Source organism: Toxorhynchites rutilus, chromosome 2, assembly GCF_029784135.1.
Source record: "Toxorhynchites rutilus septentrionalis strain SRP chromosome 2, ASM2978413v1, whole genome shotgun sequence".
In the NCBI taxonomy this organism is placed as follows: domain Eukaryota; kingdom Metazoa; phylum Arthropoda; class Insecta; order Diptera; family Culicidae; genus Toxorhynchites; species Toxorhynchites rutilus.
The window spans coordinates 148,887,257-148,905,999 of record NC_073745.1 but is presented as its reverse complement, the minus strand read 5'-3'; positions in this window follow the sequence as shown (position 1 = coordinate 148,905,999).

Genomic DNA, 18,743 nt, shown 5'->3' with positions numbered 1-18,743 from the left:
GCCTGCATGTGAATCCAACGAGCGAACAAATCGTAATAAATGTATTTTCTTGCCATCGCTGCCTTTTAACGCTCATTCGTTCGTCTCGTTGGACTCGCCCCTTTGGCTGAGTCTGCCGATTTGTCTCTATCCTGTGAATGTGTACCGCTAGAGTATAAAACACGCGGACCCCAAAAAAATATCTTATTTTCTTTCAAACCGTAAACCATTGTACGGCATCGTTTAACATTGCATCGCATCACATCATAAAAAGAAAACAAGCAGCAACGTGGACGTGTGGACGTAACAAAGGAGGACAAGTTAAGGGAAAGGCAAAGTCCCACTCGAACCGTGCAGGTGTGCAGTTCCCTGTTGGTCGCATTCACTGATTGCTCCGCAAGGGTAACTAGGCCGAACGGATTGGTGCCGGAGCACCAGTATACCTAACAGCGAATATAGAGTTTCGGCCGTCAGAGTGCTCGAGTTGGCTTGCAAAGCTGCTCACGACAATCAAAAAACATGCATCAAGAACAAAGCAGCTTCGGTTCGGCGCTCATCAAGGCAACAACTAGTTTAAGCGAGTGGCAAACGCAATCGCAAAACGGTAGCAGGTAGAAGAAAGAAAAAGTTTGTTTATACAGACTGCTTTAGTGGCAAAACCAGCCACCGTAAAACACGGCGCTTTTCAGGGCCATTAAACCTTTCAAATAAGAGTTATCAAAAGTTTTTCACAATTGAGCTATGTATTTCCTGCTGTTCTGTTCTTATTTTAAACGACTTTAATCCGAAGGTCATCCGTCTCTGTATTTACTGTTGGTTTTTCAGAACGCTTATAGCTCGTTTATTTCTCGACAGATCGTAGAGTTCGTCTCCAAAACCTCAGTTCTTTTTCATTTTTATTTACTTTGTTTGCGGGACTACAAATCTTACAATTCATTCGTCTCCGAAACCACAGCTTAAGGTACGGTAATGTGCTCAATTGTGAAATATATGATAGTGAACGAGCTGATGACCACCTATGCATTCCCTATCACAGCCATCATTTTGATTGTACGATATGTGTATACGTCGAAAGATGCCCGACGTTGAACATTTAATAAGTACAAAGCCTTCAGAAAAAAATCAAGAATCAAGTTTGTAAAAAAAAACGCAAAAACACAACACCAAAGGTTCTTTTCAGAACCCTCAACATGTTCATAAAGAGTAAACAGTAAACTAATCCATTTTTCAGGTAGATAGGTAGGCATTCACGTAGGAGAAGAAAATAAAACAATATATTTAAAATATATATTTAGCAAAAGCTGTCCCCTTTGCATAGTGCTACCTCACTCCGGTTATGTCACCGACATTACCCACCCGTCTTTTTTCTGTGTAATTTTGTAGGTATTCTAGTTTTGGAGCTAGAAACTGTTGTAAAAAAATTAAGAAAAAAAACCTTTGGCCATTTACAAATAGTAGTCTAATTATTTTTTGGAGATTTCAAAAAATGAAAGTTGCTCAAATGATCAATACCTTTGCATCCACAACGTTTCACTGTTAGGGTTTTCTACATGATATATCCAAAAATCAGAGATGTGGTTTTTGTAATTTTTAAGTTATGATTTTTCAAAGTTAACCGATAGCATGAAAAATCATTTTTTTCAAAAAATCATAATTTTTTTTAATACTGGACCGATTTAGATTATCGGCATATCAAATTGAAGCAAATGAGCTATTCCTAAAAAAATAAAACTCTGACGAAAAAAATTGGGTCATGGTCGCATAGATCTAGTCTATTAACATAAGAATATTGAACGAAGACTGAAAACAAGGTAATTTCGATCTAGTCTATTCGCATAAGAATATTGAACGAAAACTGAAAACAAGATAATTTAGAAAAATCATAAGAAACACATCTTTGATTTTTGGATATGTTATGTAAGGAAACATTTTCAAGAAAAAAATGTAAAAACAGGAAGTGGGTTATATCTATGGTATAACCGCAAGGGTGACGTAGGACTCTCGTTGATATAGAGATCATTTGTATGAAGTTGAATCTGAATTCATTCTGAATGAATGAATATTTGGAGAACTTCGAAAACGAGAGCGTTACGTTGGAGGCACAAGGTTTTATGCATCCAATATTGGATACGGAAATATCCTACTGATGGGGAAGAATAATCTTCAGAAGCTATCCTGTTGATTGCGATTGATTGAAAAACCACAAAACCAAATTAATTTGGTCACAGTGTTACATGGATAGAAAACATTCAATTAAACTCTTTCACATGAATATATTTTGAAAATTCCCAGAGGAACTGGCAGATTATTTTCAGTAACGATTAGTTATTTCCACATTTTCCTCGATACTGGAAGCCCACCAGTGGTTAATTCCAACTCGATAACCACCTGTTAATAGCACTTGATTGAAACATATTTGGTCACAGTGTTACATGGATAGAAAACATTCAATTAAATTCTTTCACGTGAATATATTTTGAAAATTCCCAGAGGAACTGGCAGATTATTTTCAGTAACGATTAGATATTTCCACATTTTCCTCGATACTGGAAGCCCACCAGTGGTTAATGCCAACTCGATAACCACCTGTTAATAGCACTTGATTGAAACATATTTGGTCACAGTGTTACATGGATAGAAAACATTCAATTAAACTCTTTCACATGAATATACTTTGAAAATTCCCAAAGGAACTGGCAGATTATTTTCAGTAACGATTAGTTATTTCCACATTTTCCTCGATACTGGAAGCCCACCAGTGGTTAATACCAACTCGATAACCACCTGTTAATAGCACTTGATTGAAACATATTTGGTCACAGTGTTACATGGATAGAAAACATTCAATTAAACTCTTTCACATGAATATATTTTGAAAATTCCCAAAGGAACTGGCAGATTATTTTCCAGCAATGATTAGATCTTTCCGGAACTTTCTCGATGCTGAATGGCATCCTAACGAAAAGAGTTCTGCGCGTGTATGTGTCGATCCTTCGCCGTCCACCTCCTCCAGCACGTTAGGCAACGATGTTGTCTTGTCGATGTCCTCACGAAAAATGAATGTGTCTCACCACCAGAATATCGCTTAAGTATGCTTTTTGTGTGTGATTAAATCGAGAGAAGGTGTGGTTTACAATGGCAATTTGGAAGGCAAACTAGAGGGGAATGAACTCTCTGAGCTCGGAACTTTCGGCGACTGAGCAATAATCGATTGCGGGCGCATACAATATTGGATACGGAAATATCCTACTGATGGGGAAGAATAATCTTCTGAAGCTATCCTGTTAATTGCGATTGATTGAAAAACCACAAAACCAAATGTATTTGGTCACAGTGTTACATGGATAGAAAACATTCAATTAAACTCTTTCACATGAATATATTTTGAAAATTCCCAAAGGAACTGGCAGATTATTTTCAGTAACGATTAGATATTCCCACATTTTCCTCGGTACTGGAAGCCCACCAGTGGTTAATGCCAACTCGATAACCACCTGTTAATAGCACTTGATTGAAACATATTTGGTCACAGTGTAACATGGATAGAAAACATTCAATTAAACTCTTTCACATGAATATATTTTGAAAATTCCCAGAGGAACTGGCAGATTATTTTCAGTAACGATTAGTTATTTCCACATTTTCCTCGATACTGGAAGAAGCCCACCAGTGGTTAATGCCAACTCGATAACCACCTGTTAATAGCACTTGATTGAAACATATTTGGTCACAGTGTTACATGGATAGAAAACATTCAATTAAATTCTTTCACATGAATATATTTTGAAAATTCCCAAAGGAACTGGCAGATTATTTTCAGTAACGATTAGATATTTCCACATTTTCCTCGATACTGGAAGCCCACCAGTGGTTAATGCCAACTCGATAACCACCTGTTAATAGCACTTGATTGAAACATATTTGGTCACAGTGTAACATGGATAGAAAACATTCAATTAAACTCTTTCACATGAATATATTTTGAAAATTCCCAGAGGAACTGGCAGATTATTTTCAGTAACGATTAGATATTCCAACATTTTCCTCGATACTGGAAGCCCACCAGTGGTTAATACCAACTCGATAACCACCTGTTAATAGCACTTGGTTGAAACATATTTGATCACAGTGTAACATGGATAGAAAACATTCAATTAAACTCTTTCACATGAATATATTTTGAAAATTCCCAAAGGAACTGGCAGATTATTTTCCAGCAATGATTAGATCTTTCCGGAACTTTCTCGATGCTGAATGGCATCCTAACGGAAAGAGTTCTGCGCGTGTATGTGTCGATCCTTCGCCGTCCACCTCCTCCAGCACGTTAGGCAACGATGTTGTCTTGTCGATGTCCTCACGAAAAATGAATGTGTCTCACCACCAGAATATCGCTTAAGTATGCTTTTTGTGTGTGATTGAATCGAGAGAAGGTGTGGTTTACGATGGCAATTTGGAAGGCATACTAGAGGGGAATGAACTCTCTGAGCTCGGAACTTTCGGCGACTGAGCAATAATCGATTGCGGGCGCATACAATATTGGATACGGAAATATCCTACTGATGTGGAAGAATAATCTTCTGAAGCTATCCTGTTAATTGCGATTGATTGAAAAACCACAAAACCAAATGTATTTGGTCACAGTGTTACATGGATAGAAAACATTCAATTAAACTCTTTCACATGAATATATTTTGAAAATTCCCAAAGGAACTGGCAGATTATTTTCAGTAACGATTAGATATTTCCACATTTTCCTCGATACTGGAAGCCCACCAGTGGTTAATGCCAACTCGATAACCACCTGTTAATAGCACTTGATTGAAACATATTTGGTCACAGTGTAACATGGATAGAAAACGTTCAATTAAACTCTTTCACATGAATATATTTTGAAAATTCCCAGAGGAACTGGCAGATTATTTTCAGTAACGATTAGTTATTTCCACATTTTCCTCGATACTGGAAGAAGCCCACCAGTGGTTAATGCCAACTCGATAACCACCTGTTAATAGCACTTTATTGAAACATATTTGGTCACAGTGTTACATGGATAGAAAACATTCAATTAAATTCTTTCACATGAATATATTTTGAAAATTCCCAAAGGAACTGGCAGATTATTTTCAGTAACGATTAGATATTTCCACATTTTCCTCGATACTGGAAGCCTACCATTGGTTAATGCCAACTCGATAACCACCTGTTAATAGCACTTGATTGAAACATATTTGGTCACAGTGTAACATGGATAGAAAACATTCAATCAAACTCTTTCACATGAATATATTTTGAAAATTCCCAAAGGAACTGGCAGATTATTTTCAGTAACGATTAGATATTTCCACATTTTCCTCGATACTGGAAGCCCACCAGTGGTTAATGCCAACTCGATAACCACCTGTTAATAGCACTTGATTGAAACATATTTGGTCACAGTGTTACATGGATAGAAAACATTCAATTAAACTCTTTCACATGAATATATTTTGAAAATTCCCACAGGAACTGGCAGATTATTTTAAGTAACGATTAGATATTTCCACATTTTCCTCGATACTGGAAGCCCACCAGTGGTTAATGCCAACTCGATAACAACCTGTTAATTGCACTTGATTGAAACATATTTGGTCACAGTGTAACATGGATAGAAAACATTCAATTAAACTCTTTCACATGAATATATTTTGAAAATTCCCAGAGGAACTGGCAGATTATTCTCAGTAACGATTAGATATTTCCACATTTTCCTCGATACTGGAAGCCCACCAGTGGTTAATGCCAACTCGATAACCACCTGTTAATAGCCGCGCGTGTATGTGTGTGTAGCAATGTCTTCCCAGGGAACCGTTTGTGGCATCACTCTCCTCCTGATAGATTCCCTTCTGGCCTATGGTGCACAAACAGGCTCTTGGTGACACCGTTCATCCGCGCTTTCATGATAAATAAAGAGCTTCACCGCAACAGCGACAACATGCTCCAATCGCTGTTCAATTAGAACTGAGTGGATTTCCGAGCGCCGCTCGCTTATATACCGATTGGTGATTTCAATAGCCTGTTTTGAAAGCAATTTTAAGACTATTGAAACAAGTTTTTGGATCAAAAAGTAACAAGTATATAACGCGTAGACATTTTATCTTTCGAATGAAGTGTTTATCATACCATTTCGTTCAGTTGTTTAGGAGCTATTAACGCTCAAAATCTCGGTCTCCGGCGTAACGCTTTCGTTTTCGAAACTTTGATTTTACACCCCGGTATAGAAATGAAAGACGTAGTCCTACGTCAAAAAATCTTTAAACGTGTAAACTATAGAAAACTTATACATTAAACAATCACACAAAAACAAAATCCATTTTTTACCTAATTGGCTAATTGGCTAAATGGATATGTCGATCGTCTGAATCGGTCCAAAAGTTCAAAAGTTATGAATTTTCGAAAAAAAAGTCATCACTTTGCGAAAAGGGACAAAACTACAAATTTTCACGGAAATTTGAAAACAACAATATCGGCATGGAATGGCTGAATTGTTAGATATTCTCAGAGGATGTTTTATGACATTGTTACCGCAACCTTCAATGAACAATGAATCTTTTTTTTTCAATTTTTATGACTCAGTTCCTAAATCGTAAATCTAGCAGGTAAGTTTCTCTACCCAATTATCTCAGTCCCGGAAGGGTCACCACCAATGAATAGTGTTCACCTTATCGACACAGGCGATTAGTCGGAAGATATCACCCGAGAGACACAAAAACTTTGCAATGTGAAGCAAACTTCCAACGCTAGAAATTGTCTCCATCCCACAGGAAAATATGTCTATGTTTGGAAAATATGTTCTGCTTGGGTGACGCCTGAAGATTCCGAAACCAGTAAATGAATGCCCACCTTGGGGTCGCGGTCAAATAGTTTTGATGGTAGACTTGAAGACTCGGGGAGAAAAAGAAAAGGAAAAGGACAAATCTTAGAAACATCGTCAGATAAAGAGTGTCTGATAGTGTCAATCAGGCAGTTAGTTAATATTGTATTAGCAAGTCATTCAATCAATTATAAGTGATTTTTAACTATTCCCTTTTTCAGCTCAACCTTACGTCTTTGGTTCGCTGGCTTGAGTCTAAGCAGCCGGACGAGCGGAGAGTGAAGAATATATTTTTTTTCAGAATGAGATTCACTGATTCTCAGCGCGGATAAGATCGTGCTGAAGTTTCTGTTGGGTTTATCTATCAGTGTGAATTGGACAAATGTACTTTTTTACCTTTGAATGTAAATTTGTTTCGAGATTCTCCCCGACGATACAACTATTACAATTGTTTATTTTGGATGGATAATAAATGTTATTCTATGTCCACAATTTGTCAGAAGTTCATTGAACTTCCTTTCATGTTATTCATAATTGTCATTAGTTCACGATATTTCTAGGCATATGAAATATTTATTAATTGACGGGTATATAATTTGATGTAAACGATTATTAAACTTTTCTAGTACATATCGTACCACTTAGAACTTGTATAAATTCGATTATCCTTCACTTATTTTTGGTGAAAATGTTCGCAAGGACACAACCCAATGGAACTAACGATAGAAAAAAAAACTAGAACAACGGATCAAAAAGTTTAATTTTCTTCTCGACGCCACCGTGGCGTGTTGCGCAAATTAACACTGTGTTGGACCGTACACCCTGGCTCTGGCAGCATAAGCTCCGAGCTTACACTTCACTGTTTTCTCTCCGGATGCAACGAAACACCTCCTGCAACAAGAGAACGGAAAATTGAATTTCCCTTAGAGTTCAGCCGTGTTGTGCTCGCTTTTCGTTCGCTTCCGCTGCTTGTTGGTCCCTTTCGGTTGCCTTATTTTATTTTAATTAGTTGCAAATTCAACTTTCCAATTTGGCGAGCGCGTGGGGCGAAAACTACCGCGATATCGTGGGAGTTGAAGTAATTAGTGAACTTAATGTTTATAGAATAATTCGGTGTGAATTTGAAGGGCTGGATTTGGCTTAACGGGTGGTTTTAACACTATTCCCCAATAGAGAATATGAATTATAGTTCCGATGTGTAATTTTTCAATTTCAATGCAACTCGCTGCAAGATTTTCTTCTCTTTGTAAACGATGCATCTCACGGCTGAAATGGCTATCTGACCAAAACTATGAACGAGCGGTGGAATGTTTTTTTCCAGAAATTTTTCATGTTCATGGCGAAAACATTGGGTTTTCTTTCACTGCTGGAAATTCTTTGCTAGAGAAATAATTTTCCTATTTACCAGCGAAAGCAAACTTCATCTTGACGGAATATCATTCCGTGCTGTGACCAGATTAAATTCTAAATCGGATATAAAAAAATACTAATGGTTTTATTTAGCGTATTTAGCGTTTCATATAACAAATAATTTTCTAAAGACACTATTTGGAGTATTTATTTATTAATTACACCATCTTCGACAACGTCGTACAGACTGAAACCTTAAGATCTAAATTTTTTCTTATTCTAGTACTGAACACATTCTTGGACAAAGTAAAGTCGTACACGTCACTAACATTATTAAAAGAACGTAAACACAAATTGAAACTATTATTGAAGCCATAATTTGTCCTATGGTATAGTAAATAATGCTGAATTACGGAATCGACGGGGAGGAATATTCCACGGAACTTGATGTAACAGTTCGAGACAGTCCACATTGCCGGTTATTAGATCATATACAAGCATTCTTTGAAGTTTGGTACACCTGGCTGATAGTGTTTCCAAGTCAATCGTCTTGCAACGATCAGGATAACTCGGAAGATTTACGGGATCATTCCAAGGGAGCTGCCGCAAAGCGAACCGCATGAAACTTCTCTGGATTCGCTCCAACGCAACGATTTGTGTAACGAGGAATATGGACCAAACCGGTGCAGCATATTCCATGATGCTCCGAACTAGCGCGCAGTATAACTTTTTGAGGCAATACACGTCAGAAAAACCAGAAGCATGGCGTCGAATGAAACCGAGCACAGTGTATGCTTTAGCGGTTGTAATTACTATGTACTCATTGAACTTCAGTTTAGAATCGATCATTACTCCTAGAGCACATATCGAGTTTGCACGTTCTATGGGCTCCAACTCCATGTGGTATTGGTGGCGAATGACATTATTGCAGCGACTGTAGGATATGGCTTTACACTTTTGACGTAGGACTACGTCTAACCGGAAGATATAGGGGGTGAAATGGAAATCTAGGCACTGAACAAGTAGGAAAAAATGCAAGATTTGGAACGCTTATTACTCGAGCATTTCTCAATAGATCGCAAAGGTTTTTGCATCAATTGATAGGAAATATATCTACGCATCTATCATAACGAATAACATTTCATTTTTCTTGAGATAAATAATTAAATAATTGTGAAATATCAAGCATTGTCAAAATGCACTATGTGCCCATTTTTGATTGGTCCATTTTGTGCTCCTCAAATCGTACCGACCAAAACGGGCAACCAGAGCAGCAGCGAAATAGAATGAAGCACGATTGGAAAGGAAAAAGAAAAAAATGAACGAAACATTGGTCGCAGTCTCACACATGCGTAATTCTCGAGCCAGCCAGTCAGCTTAAAAATCCCCGCTCCGCTGCCGCAACGATCATTCTCATTCAAACCGTACACCACATCAGTTCGCATCACAACACATCAACAAACCAACCCAAGCAGCCATGTCTGGACATGGTAAAGGAGGAAAAGTGAAGGGAAAGGCAAAATCCCGCTCGAACCGTGTTGATCTGGAGTTCCCCGCAAGGGTAGCTAGGGCCGAGCGCGTTAGTACCAGTGCACCAGTCCACCTAGTCGGCGTTATATAGTTTCGGCCGCCGAAGTGATCGAGTTAGCTGGCAAAGCTGCTCGCGACGATAAGAAAACCCGCATTCGGAACAGAACACATTCGGTTCGGTGGACATCAAGACAACAGGCAGTTGCAGCGAGTGGCGAGTGGCAAACGCAATCGCAAAACGGCATCAGGTAGCAGAAGAAAAAAGTTTGTTCTTTATACAAACTGCTTTGGTGGCAAATCCAGAACAAGGCGGCATCGAGGGCGTTCGAAATGTTTTTTTTCAAAACCACGAGTACAAAGTTTTCTAAATTGGAACCATTCCATAAAACAAGGCGCTTTTCAGGGCCATTAAACCTTCCAAAAAAGAGTTTAGGGAATACAGTTCAATGCTTTCTAAAACATTATCCAAAATAATAATAAAACACAAATTGATTTTTTCTTAATTTGTTTACCAGGATCTGACGAGTATGTGAATTTGGCAGTTGTTCTGAGCTTATTGATAGTTGGGGACTTTCCTGATTATTCAATTTTCACCAATTCTTAAATTGTTTCCAGATTGAAAGTACAGTAATTTAAAATTAGTTCGACATTTAGCTAATTGGACGGACATGTAATGCGACATATTTAGTTGGACATTTTTGTAAACATAGAGTTCGAGGTCCAAATTAAGACCCCACATTGAAAGTCGACACTGTACCACTGTCATCGCAAATGTTCCATTACAGGTTAAAATCGCCTCCAATGCGACACTGAGTGGCGCTTCGGCACGTCGCATTGAATGTAATTTACTGTACAACATGTCACAAAGCTGGATGGGAAGAAATTTTCCAACTGTGAAAGCTGTGGCGAGTGGCAACAAATCGCTTAACAGGAAGGTTTAGCCGAACAAGATGGGGATATCGAGTGATAACAAAACAATAAACTCTTTAGATTGAAGATAATTTTGTGATCCTGAAAAGGACCCTTTTTAGCCTGTATGTGAATCCAACGAGCGAACAAATCGTAATAAATGTATTTTTTGCAATCGCTCCCTTTTAACGCTCATTCGTTCGTCTCGTTGGACTCGCCCCTCTGGCTGAGTCTGCCGATTTGTCTCTATCCTGTGAGTGTGTACCGCTAGAGTATAAAACACGCGGACCCCAAAAAAATATCTTATTTTCTTTCAAACCGTAAACCCGTGTGGTTGTACGGCATCGGCATCGTGGACGTAACAAAGGAGGACAAGTTAAGGAAAGGCAAAGTCTCACTCGAACCGTGCAGGTCTCCAGTTCCCTGTTGGTCGCATTCACTGATTGCTCCGCAAGGGTAACTAGGCCGAACGGATTGGTGCCGGAGCACCAGTATACCTAACAGCGATTATAGAGTTTCGGTCGTCGGAGTGCTCGAGTTGGCTTGCAAAGCTGCTCACGACAATCAGAAAACCCGCATCAAGAACAGAGCAGCTTCGGTTCGGCGCTCATCAAGGCAACAATTAGTTTCAGTGAGTGGCAAAATGTTTCTCCGGCACGTCGCATTAAATGTAATTTACTGAACAATATGTCACAAGCTGGATGGGAATAAATTTTCCAACTGTGAAAGCTGTGGCGAGTGGCAAACGCAATAGCTAAACAGGAAGGTTTAACCGAACAAGATGGGAATATCGAGTGATAACAAAAACACAACACCAAAGGTTCTTTTCAGAACCATCAACATATTCATAAAGAGTAAACAGTAAACTAATCCATTTTTCAGGTAGATAGGTAGGTATTCACGTAGGAGAAGGAAATAAAACAATATATTTAAAATATATATTTAACAAAAGCTGTCCCCTTTGTATAGTCCTACGTCACTCCGGTTATGTCCCCGACATTACCCACCCGACTTTTTTACTATTCACGCGCATAGCGTTATCATTGCACCAGACTAGCAAACAATTAATATCATCTTGAAGTTTGATACAGTCAATGTGTGATGCAATCTCAGTGTAAAGTTTGAGATCATCGGCGAATAAAAGCTTGGATGTGGAAAGTAGCTCACATAGGTCGTTAACATAAATAATAAACAGAAGTGCACAGTTTTCAAAGTGAACTTGATTAAAAATGTTGATTCCCACGAAAAACTACCCTATGCAAAATATCAGCTCAATCGGAGCTTGAGCTTGGGTAGACTGTAGACTTCGTAGTTGCTCTCCGTGATTGACCTGAACCAACCAAATTGCACAAAGAACACATAGAATGACGCTTGGGACTAGCAAATCATTCTCGTTGTGCAATTTTCGGTGATTCGAGCTTTAAATGGTCAATAACGACGCCGGCCACGTCCTTACAGTCACCAGGGGAAGGGAAGGAATGTTAGTATGATATTCACCGCCCAAAGGCCAGAAGGGTCGCCTCTATAGCGTGGTTCCCTAGCGTTTATCATGGGAGGGATAGTTGTTAGTGGGGAAGGTAAGAATCAGGATTCACTGTGGTAAGTGATGTGGTTATGTTAACACGGACTTTAAATGTAGTACTCTATTGCAATATTTAATCGTGACGCAGGAGATTTTTACTCAGTTGCCTAACAAGGTAACCGAAAGAACTCCTAGAATAAATCGCATCGGTCATACATACTTTAACTTTTCACGTCAAGTACACAAGTTTTAATGTCTAATCACGACGCCGGCGGTTATGAATTGGCTTCCTGAGAAGGTAACCAAACAGACTCCGAGAGACAGAACTAAAGAAATGAAGAATTAAAGTATCAAACATTTATGAATTCAAGAATTTAAAATTGAACAATTATAGACTGTCAATAATGCGTGTTTGAGAAAGATGAATAAAAATAAAACATATCTATCGCCACTGCACGCTCGGCCCATCTATGTTATAATTTTTTGGTTGATTCATTCACGCCGATTATCTACGCCCTCCACTCGGCAACATTTATAGGTTCTCTTACGCTCTCGTCCACTTCCTCTGTCTAGACTCTCTCGTGGATTGAGTTTCTGTGCATACCCACACAGCAACACTGCACAGTCGCTATGTACACACGAATTATCCGAAAGACACAACCACTACCTCCACCGTCGCTTCTGTTTCTACACATTCTTCCAGATGCAATGCTCCACACCACTCCATAACATCAACAGAAATACACCACACAATACTTCCTTCATGTGAAATCGAAAAGGCAATACGAGACCCATGCGTGCAACACTGCTGCGTAAAAATCACACACGCTTCCCGAAATCACACATGCGATACAAAACGACATCAATGCTGAGCAAAAAAATTAATTGAAATTCTTTTTAAATTCTGTTCGCGAAAACAAAATCCAAACACTTTGGCATCTCAAGCGGATTTTCGCACACACACATTCGACGAAAAAATTATTATAACATGTCGCGACTCGAAAACGAAAGTATATGCCGTACTAATAAATGAACTGCACTAAACATGCGAATAACAATTTCTTCACCGAATAACTTCACTTATTCTAACTATTTATATGCGACTACTATAACAGTAACAGCACTATTTCTCATGAAATTATCATTCTTTCTACCTCATTAAACCGTACAAAGAAAAAAGAATAAAACGCGGAGCGAAACAAAAATACGTCCGCACCCGACGGCTGTTCGATCGCCACTCCGCAAAATATCAGCTCAATCGGACTTCATTTACTAGTGTCGCACAGCGGTCAAAGTTTGAATTTTTGAAAACCGAAAAATCACCCAAGGGGAAAGTAAAGGAAATCGGGGTTTTCAAAAAAAAATCGAGATTTACTGCTATCACGAAAAAAAATTTCGTCAAAAATCGACTTTTCAGACAAAAACGACCAAGTGCCGGAAAGTCAATTTCTGACAAAAAAAAATTCGAGATGACATCATAAATCTCGACGTTTCATGCAATTTGAAGACATTTGGCATAATTTTTTTTTCGAAAACCCCGATTTCCTTTACTTGGGTGATTTTTCGGTTTTCAAAACACCGCTGTGCGACACTAGTAAATGATGTCCGATTGAGCTGATATTTTGCATAGGGTAGCTTTTCGCGGGAATCAACATTTTTATCAAGTTCGCTTTGAAAATTCGAGGGTCGCTTTTTTCCCACACATCCATTGGCACTCTAGAGTATATCCATTTGGTAAATCATGAGGGAAAACCAATATGATTCATTTTATGAACGATGAGATTGTGCGGTACTGTATCGAATGCTTTCGCAAAGTCTACATAAACTGAATCCACTTGTCGCTTTGATTCAGAAGTACGTGGAATCGCTGACACATAGCACATGAGGTTTGTTGTTGTTGAACGCCGTTTCATGAATCCGTGCTGGCTGTCAGAGATTATTGGTGCAGTCACCCTATACAATGCTGCGTGAACCAGCTTCTCAAACACTTTACTGAGGTATCAGAGAATGGATACACCAATTGGAAATACAATTGGAATTTCCGGAATTATAGATCGGAATTATATATGCCATTTTCCACGCGAGTGGGAATACTCCGTATGGAGCGATTAAAAACAGCAGCTACAGGTATCGCAAGCGAAGCAGCACTGTTTTTCCAAAACACAGGAGGTAGATCATCTGTTCTAGGTCCTTTAGTTGAATCGAGGTCTTCGAGAGCTTTCCTAACTTCATCCAGATTAAACTGTATACATGGCAGATTAACGTTGAATGTCTTGATATGAACATAGCAGTTTTGTCGTTGAACAGGTGATGCCCTACTGAATACGCTTTCGAAAAATGTTGCAAAAATATCCGCTGCCTCCAAATTTGTGTGTGAAGTGATTTCGCCGAACTTCAGCGTGGCAGGGATGTTGTGTGTACCTTTCCTCCGCTTGACGAAATTCCAGAACCGAGAAGGATCTTTTTTGACTGTGATCTAAATAACGGGTGTTAAATAAAAAATGAGAATTTCTTTAATCACATATAAAAAAAAAAAATTTTTCATCGATTTCAGTATTTTTTATTAATAACATAATGTATTTTCTTCAAAAAAATGTCACTGAATGTTTGAGTAAGGGCCGTGGTCTGCTGTTCGACGCAACTTTGTCGCGATGCTCTCACAAGAACGTTGTACGGCACTTACGTCCATTTTCCGGATACAATTCCGGATTCTTGTAGTCAGTTGCTTCGTGTCCTTGGCCCTCCAATTGTTTTATACACTAGGGCACTGAGTGAGCCAAAGAAATCCTCTATTGGGCGGCACTGGGGCAAGTTTGTTGGGTTACGATCTTTCGGCACGAACGGTATTTTTTTCTCCTCAAGATACGCCAGCGTCTTCTTGGCGTAATGGGAAGACGCCTTGTCCGGCCAGAAGACGTACTTTCCATCCGCGTGATGCTCGTTCAGGAACGGCAGCAGGATTTTATCGAGGCACTCTTCTCGATAGATTTGTTGGTTGATTGCCAGACCGCTCGGCTTAAACCAAGGCTTTAACATGCCCCGGTCGGAAATGGCGATGTACAACATAACCTTTTTTTCAAACTTGTGCTTGAACTTGTATTTCACTTCAGGCGGTGTGGATGACTTGTCGCTGGAGTAGTAATTATCATTTCCAGGAATATGCGTTTTGGACAGCGGAAAATAGCTTTCGTCGTCCAGAACGAAAGACGTTCCGCGGTATTTTTTGGTCATCCACCGACACTGTGATTTAACCGTCTCAATCTGCTCCTCCATGTACTCCGGCGACCTCGTCTTCTTCCTGCAGACGATTCCTTCCATCTTGAGGGTCCGATGGATCAATACCACATTTCCGACCGGCGTTACGCATGCTGGTTGCGTCCTTGTTGTCAAACAGCTTCTTTAACGATCTTCCTCTGCTTCGTCATTATCGCCACTTCCGACCTTCCGCTCTACGTTCAGGGAACCCAGGATACGATATACCGTACTGACAGGTACATTTTCTTCCTTAAAATGTGCCACCGTGAACTTTAACCATTAAAAATGGTTAATAGTGTTGTTTACGCTTCAACTTTTTGACATATATTGGAAAAGATGCGCAATGACAGTAGCTTTCCAACGAATGTCTGGAAATTTGATTCACTGGAATTATAAACAAGTTACGCCATCTGTTATAAAACCGAAGATACTTATCGGTACGTCTAATAGTTATCTCGATTTTTGACGTAGGACTACGTCTAACCGGAAGATATAGGGGGTGAAATGGAAATCTAGGCACTGAACAAGTAGGAAAAATTGCAAGATTTGGAACGCTTATAACTCGAGCATTTCTCAATAGATCGCAAAGGTTTTTACATCAATTGATAGGAAATATATCTACGCATCTATCATAACGAATAACATTTCATTTTTCTTGAGATATATAATTGAATAATTGTGAAATATCAAGCATTGTCCAAATGCACTATGTGCCCATTTTTGATTGGTCCATTTTGTGCTCCTCAAATCGTACCGACCAAAACGGGCAACCAGAGCAGCAGCGAAATAGAATGAAGCACGATTGGAAAGGAAAAAGAACAAAAATGAACGAAACATTGGTCGCAGTCTCACACATGCGTAATTCTCGAGCCAGCCAGTCTGCTTTAAAATCCCCGCTCCGATGCCGTAACGATCATTCTTTGTGTGGACAACGACTGGACAACATCGTTGCTGGACGAGCTGGACGGCGAGGAATCGAGTGCCTTTCTCAAGGCAAGAGGGTGGAGGTGGTAGTGTTGGAGTAGAGTAGAGTAGAGTTTTAAATGGGCCTTTCTCAAGGCTAGAGGCGAATGAACTGAAAAACTTTAAAGTCTCTATAATTCAATACCTTCCTTCCTTCCGTAACGATCAATCTCATTCAAACCGTACACCACATCAGTTCGCATCACAACACATCAACAAACCAACCCAAGTAGCCATGTCTGGACATGGCAAAGGAGGAAAAGTGAAGGGAAAGGCAAAACCCGCTTGAACCGTGTCGGTCTGGAGTTCCCCGCAAGGGTAGCTAGGCCGAGCGCGTTAGTACCAGTGCACCAGTCCACCTAGCCGGCGTTATATAGTTTCGGCCGCCGAAGTGATCCAGTTAGCTGGCAAAGCTGCTCGCGACGATAAGAAAACCCGCATTCGGAACAGAACACATTCGGTTCGGTGGACATCAAGACAACAGGCAGTTGCAGCGAGTGGCAAACGCAATCGCAAAACGGCAGCTGGTAGCAGAAGAAAAAAGTTTGTTCTTTTTACAATCTGCTTTGGTGGCAAATGCTTTCTAAAATAATATCCAAAATAATAATAAAACACAAATTGATTTTTTCATAAATTGTTCGCCAGGATCTGATGAGTATGTGAATTTGGCAGTTGTTCTGAGCTTATTGATAGTTGGGGACTTTCCTGATTATTCAATTTTCATCAATTCTTAAATTGTTTCCAGATTGAAAGTACAGTAATTTACAATTAGTTCGACATTTAGCTAATTGAACGGACATGTAATGCGACATATTTAGTTGGACATTTTTGTAAACATAGAGATCCAAATTATGACCCCACATTGAAAGTCGACACTGTACCACTGTCATCGCAAATTTTCAATTACAGGTTAAAATCGCCTCCAATGCGACACTGAGTGGTGCTTCGACACGTCGCGTTAAATGTAATTTACTGTACAACATGTCACAAGCAGGATGGAAATTTCCCAACTGTGAAAGCTGTGGCAAACGCAATCGTTAAACAGGAAGCTTTAGCCGAACAAGATGGGGATATCGAGTGATAACCAAACAATAAACTCTTTAGATTAAAGATAATTTTGTGATCCTGAAAAGGACCCTTTTTAGCCTGCATGTGAATCCAACGAGCGAACAAATCGTAATGAATGTATTTTTTTGCCATCGCTCCCTTTTAACGCTCAGTCGTTCGTCTCTTTGGACTCGCCCCTTTGGCTGAGTCTGCCGATTTGTCTCTATCCTGTGACTGTGTACCGCTAGAGTATAAAACACGCGGACCCCAAAAAAATATCTCATTTTCTTTCAAACCGTAAACCAGTGTGGTTGTACGGCATCGTTTAACATCGCATCGAATCACATCATAATAAGAAAACAAGCTGCAACGTGGACATGTGGACGTAACAAAGGAGGACAAGTTAAGGGAAAGGCAAAGTCTCACTCGAACCGTGCAGGTCTCCAGTTCCCTGTTGGTCGCATTCACTGATTGCTCCGCAAGGGTAACTAGGCCGAACAGATTGGTGCCGGAGCACCAGTATACCTAACAGCGATTATAGAGTTTCGACCGTCGGAGTGCTCGAGTTGGCTTGCAAAGCTGCTCACGACAATCACAAAACACGCATCAAGAACAGAGCAGCTTCGGTTTGGCGCTCATCAAGGCAACAACTAGTTTCAGCTAGTGGCAAACGCAATCGCAAAACGGCAGCAGGTAGAAGAAAGAAAAAGGTTTGTTTATACAGACTGCTTTGGTGGCAAAACCAGCCACCGTAAAACACGGCGCTTTTCAGGGCCATTAAACCATTCAAAGAAGAGTTATTAAAAGTTTTTCACAATACCAATGCATTCTAAAGTGACATAATATGATAAACCGATTTATTTTGTTTATGCTTGTTCTTGACCTTATTGGTGGCTGAGGTCTTTCAAATTGATCATTCAGTTTTCACAAACCCATACATGGTTTTCGAATTAAAAGTGGCTTCAAATTACAACACATTGTATGCAGGACGGCATTAACGAATTTTCTCGGTGACTGACGTTACATCTGCATTGCATAGAGAAATAACTAAGGAGCAACATGATGAGCTATGTATTTCCTGCTGCTCTGTTCTTATTTTAAAGGACTTTAATCCGAAGGTGAAGATCGTAGAGTTCGTCTCCAAAACCTCAGTTCTTTTGACGTAGGACTACGTCTTTCATTTCTATACCGGGGTGTAAAATCAAAGTTTCGAAAACGAAAGCGTTACGCCGGAGACCGAGATTTTGAGCGTTAATAGCTCCTAAACAACTGAACGAAATGGTATGATAAACACTTCATTCGAAAGATAAAATGTCTACGTGTTGTATACTTGTTACA